Below are 17,738 nucleotides of genomic sequence, written 5' to 3' on the forward strand. Positions count from 1 at the left end.
AGGGAACAGACACCCTAATTAACGCGAATCCTAAAGATAGATCTATTGGGCCTACCAAACCCCATCCAAAGTACCGGATGCTTTAGTACTTCGAAATTTATATCATATCCGAAGGGTGTCTCGGAATGATGGGGATATTCTTATATATGCATCTTGTTAATGTCGGTTACCAGGTGTTCACCATATGAATGATTTTTATCTCTATGTATGGGATGTGTATTGAAATATGAAATCTTGTGGTCTATTGTTACGATTTGATATATATAGGTTAAACCTATAACTCACCAACATTTTTGTTGACGTTTAAAGCATCTTTATTCTCAGGTGAATACTAAGAGCTTCCGTTGTTGCATACTAAAATAAGGACAAGATTTGGAGTCCATGTTTGTATGATATTGTGTAAAAACTGCATTCAAGAAACTGATTTCGATGTAACATATTTGTATTGTAAACCATTATGTAATGGTCGTGTGTAAACAGGATATTTTAGATTATCATTATTTGATAATCTACGTAAAGCTTTTTAAACCTTTATTTATGAAATAAAGGTTATGGTTTGTTTTAAAAATGAATGCAGTCTTTGAAAAAATGTCTCATATAGAGGTCAAAACCTCGCAACGAAATCAATTAATATGGAACGTTTTTAATCAATAAGAACGGGACATTTCATAACCTCCTTGCAATAACCCATAATTTCCTTAGCTTTATCCCGCTCAAAAACCATTTTTGAAATCGTTTGGACATAACCTCGTCGTAGTATTTTATGTATAATACTAATAATAATAATAATAATAAGATTAATAATAATATTAACCTTAATAATAATAATATTAATAATAATAATAATAATAATAATAATAATAATAATAATAATAATAATAATAATAATAATAATAATAATAATAATAATAATAATAATAATAATATAAATATATATATCAGAGAGAAAGAAAGAAATAATTATGAAAGTGTAAAGATTCGGGCAGAACTCGTGGCCTTTTATAGACTTGGCCAGATTTTTGCCTCCATGTGATCGCATGGATTTCTAGGCTTGTGGCCATGTGATCGCATAGCATCAAATTCCAGCTCACATATGATTTTGTCCTAACTCTTATCGACATAATTTAATATTAATATATAATATATAATTTAAATAATTAATTATATATTATATTAAATTCACGTGCATAGTTTATTTGTAATTTTTGTTCTGATAAGTCGTACGTCATCACTCGACTTATGTCCCGGTTCCGGTTTTTCAAATGTCCTTTCGTACGATGGAATTAGTATATGTATATGGGTAAAATATCTAGATATTAATATGTATATGAAAAATATCTAGATATTAAAATGTAAAGAAAAATCTAGATATTTATGTGTGTAAGAAATATCTAGATATTTATATGTATAAAAATATCTAGATATTTATATATATCCATGGAAATATCTAGTTTCTAGAAACTTCCATGGAATAGTATAAATAAGGGTGAGGATTTCATTTGTAGAGTGTGAAGTAAGTTTGAGAAAACTTGCATTTTACGTTTCGTGACACTTACCTTAGTTAAAATATAGTCTTAAATCATCCATAAACTATACCACTCGAGGTATAACTCATACATTTGAGTGTTTTGGTCATTTACTTCTATAAATCATCGTCTCGCTATTTGTTAATATATATATATATATATATATATATATATATATATATATATATATATATATATATATATATATATATATATATATATATATATATATATATATTTTCATTTTGAAATAGTGTTTTACTGTAGCAATTCACTGTAGCAAAGTCAATTTTACTGTAGCAAATAGTGATTTTCGAAAACACTGCAGCATTTTGGGTATTGTAGCAATTTGAAAATACTGTAGCAAATTAGTGTTTTACGGGTTCATCTTAAACGCTTTAGTTAACTTATCTAAATATCAATCGAATCAATAAACGAATATTACTATCGTTTACTAAATAACTTGAAATTTTATATATATATATATATATATATATATATATATATATATATATATATATATATATATATATATATATATATATATATATATATATATATATATATATCTACATATAATTGTTCGCGAATCATTGAAAACAACCGAAGGGTATTTAAATATATAAAAGTAGTTCAAAAATTTTGAGATTCAGTTTTACAGACTTTGCTTATCGTGTCAGAAATGTTAATCATACAAAGATTAAGTTTAAATTTGGTCAGAAATTTCTGGGTCATCACAGAAGCTGTGGACAAATCACAAGGACGAAATCTACCTTCAAAGGATCCAAATGATTCAGTGTCTACTAAAATCGTTAGCAAACACCTTACTCCTCATTCTAAACCTTTACAGACAAATTTTCCGCATCATTCTTTGATTCCAGATATTTTTTAAATTCTAAAACATCATCGTATCTTTCATTATAAATATCCTCGATATTTTTGGAGATATCTTCATAAATATTCTTATCTGAAACCATTCATCTCTTCGCGCTATCTGTGTTACATCATAAAATAAACTATTTTAGTTTCAAAAATCTAAAAAATTCGAAAAATGGATGTTTTTGAAGTAGTGTTGGGAACTGAAGCATGAGTTAGTATAATATAATGACACTTGATCAACGTGATTATATTACAGTAAGTCATGCTGAGTTTCTAATGGAACGTGATAAAGGTTCACATATCACACCCTCATCATGAACCATGTTACATAACTCTTTCATTCTATTTAACCTCTAAACATATCAAGAAAATATTTTTCTTGATGATTCGGTCTTTTCCAGATATTCTGGTAATTTGATAAATCAAGATCATGCTATTACAATTTCTTTCTTAGAACATTAACTATGTTCATCCAAAACTCCATACCTACGAATTCTGGACCATTATTCGCTTGACTTGAAGTCGGGAAGGAAAAACGAAAGCATGGAGCTCCTAAATATAAGGGAAAATATAAAGCCCGATAATAACTCTGAAATTACAAACTGTGTATATCAATGCGTATAGCAATATAAAGACACGGGAGAATGAAAAACACTATAACCCTAAGGTAATGGTAGAAGAAAATAATTTCCTCTGGTGGTAGATGAAAAAAGAAGAATGACAGATATGAAAGTTAGAAGTATATCAAGAATCAGAACTGGATGAAGCATTTCACAATCTTTTGGAAGTATGAAATGAGAAAGAAGATGTAGGAGTGGTGAAAATAATGAAACGGAAGTGGTTAATTTATAGCGAAATAATAGATAGAGCAATCGAGACAAATGACCGCATATAATTGAAGAAGATCTTAATCTCCTTAATTCCCGAAGAATCAAATCTTATTTAGATTATGAAGATTTTCTATTCTTTAAATTCCGAAAATCAATCGTTAATACGTCAAAAGTTAAGACGAATCTCTATTCCCTCCTTTCACTTTTTTTTACGATAACTTCTCTCATACGCTTCGAGTAATTGGATTGTTTTATCCATATTATTCAACAGTGATAAAAATTCTATTTATCAACTCATATTCGTCATGAAAACATTTTTATTATTAGCCATGACGACCTCACTCAAATTTCGGGACGAAATTTCTTTAACGGGTAGGTACTGTGATGACCCGGAAATTTCTGACCAAATTTAAACTTAATCTTTAACGTTTCTGACACGATAAACAAAGTCTGTAAAACTGAATCTCAAAATTCTTGAACTATTCAAATACCCTTCGATTGTTCTCAACGATTCGCGAACAATTATATGTAAATAGATACATATATATGCTATAACTTAAAAGTGTAACAAAGTATTAATTATGCGTTACTGTGCATTAAACTTATTGGTTTAATTATCTGATTGATATATTTAACTACGAAGTTAAAAGATAATGCCAAACGATTGAATTAAAAGATATTTATCAGGCCTCTTAATGATTATGATATTGTTACGGGTCTCTGTTGTAAGGTCCACACTAATTTGAGAAATCATTCATTTTTAACGGCATTCGAAATAAATGGTAAAGTGTTAGATGACGAAGGTTAGATAAAAGTTAGTGGAGAACTAAACAGCATAATATTCAATTGATTGTTAATATGTTTTTGGTTTAAATATCTATTTGAATATAATTAGTTTTGGAAAACTAAATTTTATATATTTATATACGAAATGATTAAAAATTTACTATTAAACGATGCCATTTCAAATTAAAAATTTTATGTATTAAGTCGTTTTATTTTTATGATATAATTTTTGTAATTTTTTTTTATGAAACGAAGTTAAATTAAAAATGTACAATTTGTAAAGCACAACGTACAACAACGTGTAGCTTAAATAGTTGAATTTAAATTAATTCATTTACTACTCATTGAATAGTAAATGAAACCAAATTAATTCATTTACTATTCACATGAAAGCGACCTGATTAAAATTATTAATTATAAGTTACATAAAATACCCCTGAAGTATTTTAAAAATACAACTTTTAAAATCTTAATCGATTCGATTTTATTATTATATTATTATATTTTACTTTATTATATTATTATATTATTATTTTATTATTATTTTATTATTATATTATTATATTATTATGATTATAAACGTACAATTCCTTTTATTATTATATTATTATATTATTATAATTAAACACGTTTGATTCCTTTTATTATTATAATATTATTTTCTAACTATATATATCGATCGATCGATCGATTGTAGAAAATCACACACACATATATGTACATATATATTTATTTCATATATTTTTATTCCCTAATATTTCTAGTTACATTTCCAAATTAGTATTAGTAGTATACATAAAATATTACGACAAGGTTATGCTCAAGTGATTTCAAAATGGGTTTGCAAATGGTTTAAAGCTAGGGAAATTATGGGTTATAGCTATGGAGGTTATGGGTAATGTTCGTGGGTATTGTTCGCAAGTCAAACCTAGTGTTTATCATCTCTGTTGCATCTACGTACTTTCCTGCAATATTGAATCACAATATTGATACGTGAGCATTCATATCTTATCTTTTATATATTAATTGTGTATCCATGTCTAGTGCTCGAGTATATATATTTATACATGCTTGTATGCTAAATTTCGTCGTTAAACAGTTTATAATGAATCACGAATTAAATACATATATTACTGGTAAAAGGTATATGATATACATGTTTTTGGAAAGCTGGCGAAAAATCAATAACTTTTCATTTAGATATCGAATAGTTTCGATGAACGGATTAAAAGATATGATCAACTGAATTATGATTGACGTTAATTGAAATTGCTTTTGAATCTGCAATTAAGATTTAAACAACTTGTTTACGAGATTGATAAAATGGATTTTTAAATATTACCAGCCGAGTAAATGAATTCTTATATAAGGCACGTCTCGTTTTGTTGAACAATTGTCAAAACTGATTGTTTTATCATATTTTAAAGTCTTATAAAAACTATAGTTTAATTTTACAAGAATTGGGAAACTATGTAAAATGTTAAAATGTTTCGATTGCCATGATCATTCAACTATAGTATTAAGTCAGAATGACTTTTTGAAATGACTTTTGATAAACTTTTGTATGTCGATCTCGAGCATTAGGATTGTGATACACTATGACCTGACCTAGCTTGATAGACATTTATTGACCAACATATGTTCTCTAGGTTGAGATCTACAGTTATTTGGTAATCCGAGTTTCAGTCACATTATGGTGAACGACTTTATATGCTGTTAAGGTGAGTTTCATTGCTTCCTTTTTATCTATATTTTTGGGCTGAGAATACATGCAATTTATTATAAACGCAATGGACACAAGTACATACTAAATTCTACACTGAGTTTGAACCGAAAATTCCTTAGCTTTGGTAACTAGTAACTGCCGGTTGTAAGAACTGGTGGGCGCGAGTAGTTGTATATGGATCCATAAGGCTTGACATCCCCGTCTGTTCCAGGTATAGAAACCCTAGCCTGAACTATAAAACAGACGTATGCTATTTGAGGTTAGTACACGTTGGATTGCGTGTATTGTACATGTTGGTTGCATGTATGTTAAAACAGGGGTACTTATTAAAACGTTAAAGTTTAGTTACCAGGGTGCTCAATCTTGTAGAATATTTTGATAAACGTTTCTGGATGAAACAACTGAAATCTTGTGGTCCACCTTTATATACAGATGATATGAAACATTAAAACTATGAACTCACCAACCTTTGTGTTGACACTTGTTAGCATGTTTATTCTCAGGTTCCCTAGAAGTCTTCCGTTGTTTGCTTATATGTCAGACAAGCTATGTGCATGGAGTCTTACATGGCATATTTTTCAAGAAAACATTGCATTCACCAAATCATCACCATGTATCTTATTTAGACTGCATTGTCAACGAAAGTACTATTGTAAACTATTATTTACGGTGATTGTCTATATGTAGAAATCATCAGATGTCGAAAACCTTTGATTTAAATATTCATATATGGTTTGCCTTTTCAAAAGAATGCAATGTTTACAAAACGTATCATATAGAGGTCAAATACCTCGCAATGAAATCGATGAATGACGTGTTCGTCCATATGGATTTGGAGCGATCGTCACAATAGTATATATGTGTATGTATGTATTCGATTAATTGTGGTGGCTCTAGTGTGTCGAGACACGCTAGAATATAATTTGTGGCGATGTAATTTGTGGTGGCTCTAGTGTGTCGAGACACGCTAGAGTATAATTTGTGGTGACTCTAGTGTCTAACTAGAGTATAATTTATGATGATATAATTAATCTGTGGTGGCTCTAGTGCCTAACTAGAGTATAATCATGGTGACTCTATAGAGTATAATTTTTGGTGGCTTTAGAAGTGTTCCGGAACACTCTAAAGTAAGTGGTTGACAAATAATGCGATTTGTGGTGAACTAACTTCTCGGATGTAAGTGGGACTCTAATGGTGTCGGTGATGTCTTAGTTTGCCCGAGTGTAATTGATTGTGAACACCTATATATATCAAATCATAATAATAGACCACAAGATTTCATATATCAAATCATAATAATAGACCACAAGATTTCATATTTCAATACACATTCCATACATAGAGATAAAAATCATTCATATGGTGAACACCTGGTAACCGACATTAACAAGATGCATATATAAGAATATCCCCATCATTCCGGGACACCCTTCGGATATGATATAAATTTCGAAGTACTAAAGCATCCGGTACTTTGGATGGGGCTTGTTGGGCCCGATAGATCTATCTTTAGGATTCGCGTCAATTAGGGTGTCTGTTCCCTAATTCTTAGATTACCAGACTTAATAAAAAGGGGCATATTCGATTTCGATAATTCAACCATAGAATGTAGTTTCACGTACTTGTGTCTATTTTGTAAATCATTTAAAAAAAACCTGCATGTATTCTCATCCCAAAAATATTAGATTTTAAAAGTGGGACTATAACTCACTTTCACAGATTTTTACTTCGTCGGGAAGTAAGACTTGGCCACTGGTTGATTCACGAACCTATAACAATATATACATATATATCAAAGTATGTTCAAAATATATTTACAACACTTTTAATATATTTTGATGTTTTAAGTTTATTAAGTCAGCTGTCCTCGTTAGTAACCTACAACTAGTTGTCCACAGTTAGATGTACAGAAATAAATCGATAAATATTATCTTGAATCAATCCACGACCCAGTGTATACGTATCTCAGTATTGATCACAACTCAAACTATATATATTTTGGAATCAACCTCAACCCTGTATAGCTAACTCCAACATTCACATATAGAGTGTCTATGGTTGTTCCGAAATATATATAGATGTGTCGACATGATAGGTCGAAACATTGTATACGTGTCTATGGTATCTCAAGATTACATAATATACAATACAAGTTGATTAAGTTATGGTTGGAATAGATTTGTTACCAATTTTCACGTAGCTAAAATGAGAAAAATTATCCAATCTTGTTTTACTCATAACTTCTTCATTTTAAATCCGTTTTGAGTGAATCAAATTGCTATGGTTTCATATTGAACTCTATTTTATGAATCTAAACAGAAAAGTATAGGTTTATAGTCGGAAAAATAAGTTACAAGTCGTTTTTGTAAAGGTAGTCATTTCAGTCGAAAGAACGACGTCTAGATGACCATTTTAGAAAACATACTTTCACTTTGAGTTTAACCATAATTTTTGGATATAGTTTCATGTTCATAATAAAAATCATTTTCTCAGAATAACAACTTTTAAATCAAAGTTTATCATAGTTTTTAATTAACTAACCCAAAACAGCCCGCGGTGTTACTACGACGGCGTAAATCCGGTTTTACGGTGTTTTTCGTGTTTCCAGGTTTTAAATCATTAAGTTAGCATATCATATAGATATAGAACATGTGTTTAGTTGATTTTAAAAGTCAAGTTAGAAGGATTAACTTTTATTTGCGAACAAGTTTAGAATTAACTAAACTATGTTCTAGTGATTACAAGTTTAAACCTTCGAATAAGATAGCTTTATATATATGAATCGAATGATGTTATGAACATCATTACTACCTTAAGTTCCTTGGATAAACCTACTGGAAAAGAGAAAAATGGATCTAGCTTCAATGGATCCTTGGATGGCTCGAAGTTCTTGAAGCAGAATCATGACACGAAAACAAGTTCAAGTAAGATCATCACTTAAAATAAGATTGTTATAGTTATAGAAATTGAACCAAAGTTTGAATATGATTATTACCTTGTATTAGAATGATAACCTACTGTAAGAAACAAAGATTTCTTGAGGTTGGATGATCACCTTACAAGATTGGAAGTGAGCTAGCAAACTTGAAAGTATTCTTGATTTTATGAAACTAGAACTTTTGGAATTTATGAAGAACACTTAGAACTTGAAGATAGAACTTGAGAGAGATCAATTAGATGAAGAAAATTGAAGAATGAAAGTGTTTGTAGGTGTTTTTGGTCGTTGGTGTATGGATTAGATATAAAGGATATGTTATTTTGTTTTCATGTAAATAAGTCATGAATGATTACTCATATTTTTGTAATTTTATGAGATATTTCATGCTAGTTGCCAAATGATGGTTCCCACATGTGTTAGGTGACTCACATGGGCTGCTAAGAGCTGATCATTGGAGTGTATATACCAATAGTACATACATCTAAAAGCTGTGTATTGTACGAGTACGAATACGGGTGCATACGAGTAGAATTGTTGATGAAACTGAACGAGGATGTAATTGTAAGCATTTTTGTTAAGTAGAAGTATTTTGATAAATGTCTTGAAGTCTTTCAAAAGTGTATGAATACATATTAAAACACTACATGTATATACATTTTAACTGAGTCGTTAAGTCATCGTTAGTCGTTACATGTAAATGTTGTTTTGAAACCTTTAGGTTAACGATCTTGTTAAATGTTGTTAACCCAATGTTTATAATATCAAAAGAGATTTTAAATTATTATATTATCATGATATTATGATGTACGAATATCTCTTAATATGATATATATACATTAAATGTCGTTACAACGATAATCGTTACATATATGTCTCGTTTCAAAATCATTAAGTTAGTAGTCTTGTTTTTACATATGTAGTTCATTGTTAATATACTTAATGATATGTTTACTTATCATAATATCATGTTAACTATATATATAACCATATATATGTCATCATATAGTTTTTACAAGTTTTAACGTTCGTGAATCACCGGTCAACTTGGGTGGTCAATTGTCTATATGAAACCTATTTCAATTAATCAAGTCTTAACAAGTTTGATTGCTTAACATGTTGGAAACATTTAATCATGTAAATATAAATCTCAATTAATATATATAAACATGGAAAAGTTCGGGTCACTACAGTACCTACCCGTTAAATAAATTTCGTCCCGAAATTTTAAGCTGTTGAAGGTGTTGACGAATCTTCTGGAAATAGATGCGGGTATTTCTTCTTCATCTGATCTTCACGCTCCCAGGTGAACTCGGGTCCTCTACGAGCATTCCATCGAACCTTAACAATTGGTATCTTGTTTTGCTTAAGTCTTTTAACCTCACGATCCATTATTTCGACGGGTTCTTCGATGAATTGAAGTTTTTCGTTGATTTGGATTTCATCTAACGGAATAGTGAGATCTTCTTTAGCAAAACATTTCTTCAAATTCGAGACGTGGAAAGTGTTATGTACAGCCGCGAGTTGTTGAGGTAACTCAAGTCGGTAAGCTACTGGTCCGACACGATCAATAATCTTGAATGGTCCAATATACCTTGGATTTAATTTCCCTCGTTTACCAAATCGAACAACGCCTTTCCAAGGTGCAACTTTAAGCATGACCATCTCTCCAATTTCAAATTCTATATCTTTTCTTTTAATGTCAGCGTAGCTCTTTTGTCGACTTTGGGCAGTTTTCAACCGTTGTTGAATTTGGATGATCTTCTCGGTAGTTTCTTGTATAATCTCCGGACCCGTAATCTGTCTATCCCCCACTTCACTCCAACAAATCGGAGACCTGCACTTTCTACCATAAAGTGCTTCAAACGGCGCCATCTCAATGCTTGAATGGTAGCTGTTGTTGTAGGAAAATTCTGCTAATGGTAGATGTCGATCCCAACTGTTTCCGAAATCAATAACACATGCTCGTAGCATGTCTTCAAGCGTTTGTATCGTCCTTTCGCTCTGCCCATCAGTTTGTGGATGATAGGCAGTACTCATGTCTAGACGAGTTCCTAATGCTTGCTGTAATGTCTGCCAGAATCTTGAAATAAATCTGCCATCCCTATCAGAGATAATAGAGATTGGTATTCCATGTCTGGAGATGACTTCCTTCAAATACAGTCGTGCTAACTTCTCCATCTTGTCATCTTCTCTTATTGGCAGGAAGTGTGCTGATTTGGTGAGACGATCAACTATTACCCAAATAGTATCAAAACCACTTGCAGTCCTTGGCAATTTAGTGATGAAATCCATGGTAATGTTTTCCCATTTCCATTCCGGGATTTCGGGTTGTTGAAGTAGACCTGATGGTTTCTGATGCTCAGCTTTGACCTTAGAACACGTCAAACATTCTCCTACGTATTTAGCAACATCGGCTTTCATACCCGGCCACCAAAAATGTTTCTTGAGATCCTTGTACATCTTCCCCGTTCCAGGATGTATTGAGTATCTGGTTTTATGAGCTTCTCTAAGTACCATTTCTCTCATATCTCCAAATTTTGGTACCCAAATCCTTTCAGCTCTATACCGGGTTCCGTCTTCCCGAATATTAAGATGCTTCTCCGATCCTTTGGGTATTTCATCCTTTAAATTTCCTTCTTTTAAAACTCCTTGTTGCGCCTCCTTTATTTGAGTAGTAAGGTTATTATGAATCATTATATTCATGGATTTTACTCGAATGGGTTCTCTGTCCTTCCTGCTCAAGGCATCGGCTACCACATTTGCCTTCCCCGGGTGGTAACGAATCTCAAAGTCGTAATCATTCAACAATTCAATCCACCTACGCTGCCTCATATTCAGTTGTTTCTGATTAAATATGTGTTGAAGACTTTTGTGGTCGGTATATATAATACTTTTGACCCCATATAAGTAGTGCCTCCAAGTCTTTAATGCAAAAACAACCGCGCCTAATTCCAAATCATGCGTCGTATAATTTTGTTCGTGAATCTTCAATTGTCTAGACGCATAAGCAATCACCTTCGTTCGTTGCATTAATATACAACCGAGACCTTGCTTTGATGCATCACAATAAATCACAAAATCATCATTCCCTTCAGGCAATGACAATATAGGTGCCGTAGTTAGCTTTTTCTTCAATAACTGAAACGCTTTCTCTTGTTCATCATTCCATTCAAATTTCTTCCCTTTATGCGTTAATGCAGTCAAGGGTTTTGCTATTCTGGAAAAGTCTTGGATGAACCTTCTGTAGTAACCAGCTAGTCCTAAAAACTGGCGTATGTGTTTCGGAGTTTTCGGGGTTTCCCACTTTTCAACAGTTTCTATCTTTGCCGGATCCACCTTAATACCTTCTTTGTTCACTATGTGACCGAGGAATTGAACTTCTTCCAACCAAAATGCACACTTTGAAAACTTAGCGTACAATTCTTCCTTCCTCAATACTTCTAACACCTTTCTCAAATGTTCACCGTGTTCTTGGTCATTCTTTGAGTAATTAGTATGTCATCAATGAAAACAATGACAAACTTGTCAAGGTATGGTCCACACACTCGGTTCATAAGGTCCATGAACACAGCTGGTGCATTAGTTAAACCAAACGGCATGACCATAAACTCGTAATGACCGTAACGTGTTCTGAAAGCAGTCTTTGGAATATCATCTTCTTTCACCCGCATTTGATGATACCCGGAATGTAAGTCAATCTTTGAATAAACAGACGAGCCTTGTAGTTGATCAAATAAGTCGTCGATTCTCGGTAGTGGGTAGCGATTCTTGATGGTAAGTTTGTTCAACTCTCGGTAGTCGATACACAACCTGAATGTACCATCTTTCTTCTTGACAAACAAAACAGGAGCTCCCCAAGGTGATGTGCTTGGTCGAATGAAACCACGCTCTAAAAGTTCTTGTAATTGGCTTTGAAGTTCTTTCATCTCACTGGGTGCGAGTCTGTAAGGAGCACGAGCTATTGGTGCAGCTCCTGGTACAAGATCTATTTGAAATTCAATGGATCGATGTGGGGGTAATCCCGGTAATTCTTTCGGAAATACATCGGGAAATTCTTTTGCAACGGGAACATCATTGATGCTCTTTTCTTCAGTTTGTACTTTCTCGACGTGTGCTAGAACAGCATAGCAACCTTTTCTTATTAGTTTTTGTGCCTTCAAATTACTAATAAGATGTAGCTTCGTGTTGCCCTTTTCTCCGTACACCATTAAGGGTTTTCCTTTTTCTCGTATAATGCGAATTGCATTTTTGTAACAAACGATCTCTGCTTTCACTTCTTTCAACCAGTCCATACCGATTATCACATCAAAACTCCCTAACTCTACTGGTATCAAATCAATCTTAAATGTTTCGCTAACCAGTTTAATTTCTCGATTCCGACATATATTATCTGCTGAAATTAATTTACCATTTGCTAATTCGAGTAAAAATTTACTATCCAAAGGCGTCAATGGACAACTTAATTTAGCACAAAAATCTCTACTCATATAGCTTCTATCCGCACCCGAATCAAATAAAACGTAAGCAGATTTATTGTCAATAAGAAATGTACCCGTAACAAGCTCCGGGTCTTCCTGTGCCTCTGCCGCATTAATATTGAAAACTCTTCCGCGGCCTTGTCCATTCGTGTTCTCCTGGTTCGGGCAATTTCTAATAATGTGGCCCGGTTTTCCACATTTATAACAAACTACATTGGCATAGCTTGCTCCGACACTACTTGCTCCGCCATTACTCGTTTCGACACCATTTGTTCCTTTTGTTCTATTAACCCCTGGTCCGTAGACCTCACACTTCGCCGCGCTATGACCATTTCTTTTACACTTGTTGCAAAATTTGGTGCAGAACCCCGAGTGATACTTTTCACACCTTTGGCATAGCTGTTTCTGATTGTTGTTGTTGTTGCGGTTATTATTGTTGTTGGGATGATTGTTGTAGTTGCTGTTGTTGTTGTTGTTGTTGTTGTTGTTGAGCCGTTTGTTGTAGTTGCGATTGATGTTGCGATTGTTGTTGTTGTTGTATTGGTGATTCTTATCACCATTTTCCTCCCACTTTCTTTTGACTTGCTTCACATTGGCCTCTTCAGCAGTCTGTTCTTTAATTCTTTCTTCAATCTGGTTCACTAGTTTGTGAGCCATTCTACATGCCTGTTGTATGGAGGCGGGCTCGTGTGAACTTATATCTTCTTGGATTCTTTCCGGTAATCCTTTCATAAACGCGTCGATCTTCTCTTCCTCATCTTCGAATGCTCCCGGACACAATAGGCACAATTCTGTGAATCGTCTTTCGTACGTGGTAATATCAAATCCTTGGGTTCGTAACCCTCTAAGTTCTGTCTTGAGCTTATTGACCTCTGTTCTGGGACGGTACTTCTCGTTCATCAAGTGCTTGAATGCTGACCACGGTAGTGCGTACGCATCGTCTTGTCCCACTTGCTCTAGATAGGTATTCCACCATGTTAACGCAGAACCTGTGAAGGTATGCGTAGCGTACTTCACTTTGTCCTCTTCAGTACACTTACTTATGGCAAACACCGATTCGACCTTCTCGGTCCACCGTTTCAATCCGATCGGTCCTTCGGTTCCATCAAATTCCAAAGGTTTACAGGCAGTGAATTCTTTGTAGGTGCATCCTACACGATTTCCTGTACTGCTAGATCCAAGGTTATTGTTGGTATGTAGCGCAGCCTGTACTGCGGCTATGTTTGAAGCTAGAAAAGTACGGAATTCCTCTTCATTCATATTCACGGTGTGTCGAGTAGTCGGTGCCATTTCCTTCAAAATAGTTAAATGGAACAAGTTAATCATACAGAATATTAAGAGTAGTTAATAGTATTTCGTAGCATAATATGAACTCATTTATAAAAGCTTTTTCTTCATATTAGCGTTTTATAAGTTTAAATTCGGGTAGTACCTACCCGTTAAGTTCATACTTAGTAGCTAATATACAATTCAACTACTACAATTCTATATGAAAAACTGATTATAATAATATTTCGCGTTCAAACTTTTATACAATATTTTACAAACTTACAATACCGCTTATTTTACATAAAGCATGAAATATAGCACACAATAACTTTGATACAAGATAGTTGTGAAGATAATTCTAGCTAATACACCAGTCGTTCAGCAAAGGCAATAAAGACACGTAATTCATACGTCCAGAAACAAGTCATGCATTCTGGTTTTACTAGGACTACTTCCCATCCTTGGTCTTGTGCAACATAACCGTTATGGCCGTTGATAAGACAGCGTGTTGTAACGTCGTCAAAGGGACGAGGGTTACGTAATGTCCAACAGTCCCGTAACAATCTAAAAACCTCATTTCTTACCCCAATTACCGACTCCGTCACTTGTGGAAATGTTTTGTTTAATAGTTGTAGCCCGATGTTCTTGTTCTCACTTTGGTGAGAAGCGAACATTACTAATCCGTAAGCATAACATGCTTCTTTATGTTGCATGTTAGCCGCTTTTTCTAAATCACGAAGTCCAATATTCGGATATATTGAGTCAAAATAATTTCTTAACCCGTTGCGTAAAATAGCATTTGGGTTCCCCGCAATATATGCGTCAAAGTAAACACATCGTAACTTATGGGTTTCCCAATGTGATATCCCCCATCTTTCAAACGAAAGTCTCTTATAAACCAAGACATTCTTGGAACGTTCTTCGAATGTCTTACAAACTGATCTCGCCTTAAATAGTTGTGCCGAGGAATTCTGTCCGACTCTAGACAAGATTTCATCAATCATGTCTCCGGGTAGGTCTCTTAAAATATTGGGTTGTCTATCCATTTTGTGTTTTTAAACTGTAAAATAGACAAGAGTTAGATTCATAAAAAATACTTATTAATACAAGCAATTTTTACATATATCATAAAGCATAAGAACACTATATTACATATATTACACCACACGAATACAACTATCTTATTCCGACTCGTTCGTTTCTTCTTCTTCGATTTTTGTTCGTTTTGCTAAGTTTCTAGGGATATATGATGTTCCCCTAATACGAGCCGTCGTTATCCACATTGGTTTAGAAAAACCTGGTGGTTTAGAGGTTCCCGGGTCATTGTTACAACTTAAGGACTTCGGGGGTTGACGATACATATACAGTTCATCGGGGTTGGAATTAGATTTCTCTATTTTTATGCCCTTTCCCTTATTATTTTCTTTTGCCTTTTTAAATTCAGTTGGGGTAATTTCTATAACATCATCGGAATTCTCGTCGGAATCTGATTCATCGGAGAATTGGTAATCCTCCCAATATTTTGCTTCCTTGGCGGAAACACCATTGACCATAATTAACCTTGGTCGGTTGGTTGAGGATTTTCTTTTACTTAACCGTTTTATTATTTCCCCCACCGGTTCTATTTCTTCATCGGGTTCCGATTCTTCTTCCGGTTCCGATTCTTCTTCCGGTTCCGACTCTTCTTCCGGTTCCTCTTCGGGAACTTGTGAATCAGTCCACGAATCATTCCAATTTACATTTGACTCTTCATTATTATTAGGTGAGTCAATGGGACTTGTTTTAGAGGTAGACATCTATCACATAATATCAAACATGATAAGAGATTAATATATCACATAATATTCATATGTTAAAAATATATAGTTTCCAACAAAAATGTTAAGCAATCATTTTTTAAAGAAAACACGGTCGAAGTCCAGACTCACTAATGCATCCTAACAAACTCGATAAGACACACTAATGCAAATTTTCTGGTTCTCTAAGACCAACGCTCTGATACCAACTGAAATGTCCCGTTCTTATTGATTAAAAACGTTCCATATTAATTGATTTCGTTGCGAGGTTTTGACCTCTATATGAGACGTTTTTCAAAGACTGCATTCATTTTTAAACAAACCATAACCTTTATTTCATCAATAAAGGTTTAAAAAGCTTTACGTAGATTATCAAATAATGATAATCTAAAATATCCTGTTTACACACGACCATTACATAATGGTTTACAATACAAATATGTTACAACAAAATAAGTTTCTTGAATGCAGTTTTTACACAATATCATACAAGCATGGACTCCAAATCTTGTCCTTATTTAAGTATGCGACAGCGGAAGCTCTTAATAATCACCTGAGAATAAACATGCTTAAAACGTCAACAAAAATGTTGGTGAATTATAGGTTTAACCTATATATATCAAATCATAATAATAGACCATAAGATTTCATATTTCAATACACATCCCATACATAGAGATAAAAATCATTCATATGGTGAACACCTGGTAACCGACATTAACAAGATGCATATATAAGAATATCCCCATCATTCCGGGACACCCTTCGGATATGATATAAATTTCAAAGTACTAAAGCATCCGGTACTTTGGATGGGGCTTGTTGGGCCCGATAGATCTATCTTTAGGATTCGCGTCAATTAGGGTGTCTGTTCCCTAATTCTTAGATTACCAGACTTAATAAAAAGGGGCATATTCGATTTCGATAATTCAACCATAGAATGTAGTTTCACGTACTTGTGTCTATTTTGTAAATCATTTAAAAAAAACCTGCATGTATTCTCATCCCAAAAATATTAGATTTTAAAAGTGGGACTATAACTCACTTTCACAGATTTTTACTTCGTCGGGAAGTAAGACTTGGCCACTGGTTGATTCACGAACCTATAACAATATATACATATATATCAAAGTATGTTCAAAATATATTTACAACACTTTTAATATATTTTGATGTTTTAAGTTTATTAAGTCAGCTGTCCTCGTTAGTAACCTACAACTAGTTGTCCACAGTTAGATGTACAGAAATAAATCGATAAATATTATCTTGAATCAATCCACGACCCAGTGTATACGTATCTCAGTATTGATCACAACTCAAACTATATATATTTTGGAATCAACCTCAACCCTGTATAGCTAACTCCAACATTCACATATAGAGTGTCTATGGTTGTTCCGAAATATATATAGATGTGTCGACATGATAGGTCGAAACATTGTATACGTGTCTATGGTATCTCAAGATTACATAATATACAATACAAGTTGATTAAGTTATGGTTGGAATA

This window comes from Rutidosis leptorrhynchoides, chromosome 4 (genome assembly GCF_046630445.1).
Source record: "Rutidosis leptorrhynchoides isolate AG116_Rl617_1_P2 chromosome 4, CSIRO_AGI_Rlap_v1, whole genome shotgun sequence".
Lineage (NCBI taxonomy): Eukaryota > Viridiplantae > Streptophyta > Magnoliopsida > Asterales > Asteraceae > Rutidosis > Rutidosis leptorrhynchoides.